At 36.4% G+C, this 401-nt stretch overlaps 1 protein-coding gene across 1 annotated transcript in view; it reads right to left on the bottom strand.

Moving 5' to 3' along the window:
- Positions 1-401, bottom strand: part of LOC119582040 (microsomal glutathione S-transferase 1-like) — a gene marked incomplete in the record, with an annotated part of 7840 nt that overhangs the window by 5214 nt on the left and 2225 nt on the right.

Raw genomic sequence — 401 nt, 5'->3', positions numbered from 1 at the left:
CGAAATTCTCTTAAAATCTTGTGGATTTGATAAACCAGTGATTCTGTTAACAGGCATTCATGAAATATACAGAAGCTATGTAGAAAATATGGCTAAATTTCATATGAGTGGTTCCGATTTCTCGCAAAGGTAGCAGTGGCTAAAATATGTTCAAAATGCCAGAATGATCCTGTCTGAAATATATATAAAATCTACTTTCTATACTTAAACTTAGTTAGGTATATTTCATTGAAAGGTGAAAATGGGTTAAAAAGTTTTGTTAATTCATAAAATTAACTAGTTAATCGGGGAGACTTTTGGAAATCCGGAGGCATCTCCTTAATTCTACGGAATGCCTCGCCATGCTTCGTTTGCTGTCGCCATGGCAACGAGGACGCCATGATCTGCCGGTACTACCTATG

Source organism: Penaeus monodon, chromosome 15, assembly GCF_015228065.2.
Source record: "Penaeus monodon isolate SGIC_2016 chromosome 15, NSTDA_Pmon_1, whole genome shotgun sequence".
NCBI classification, from domain to species: Eukaryota; Metazoa; Arthropoda; class Malacostraca; order Decapoda; family Penaeidae; genus Penaeus; species Penaeus monodon.
This window is presented reverse-complemented; position numbering and strand designations above follow the sequence as displayed.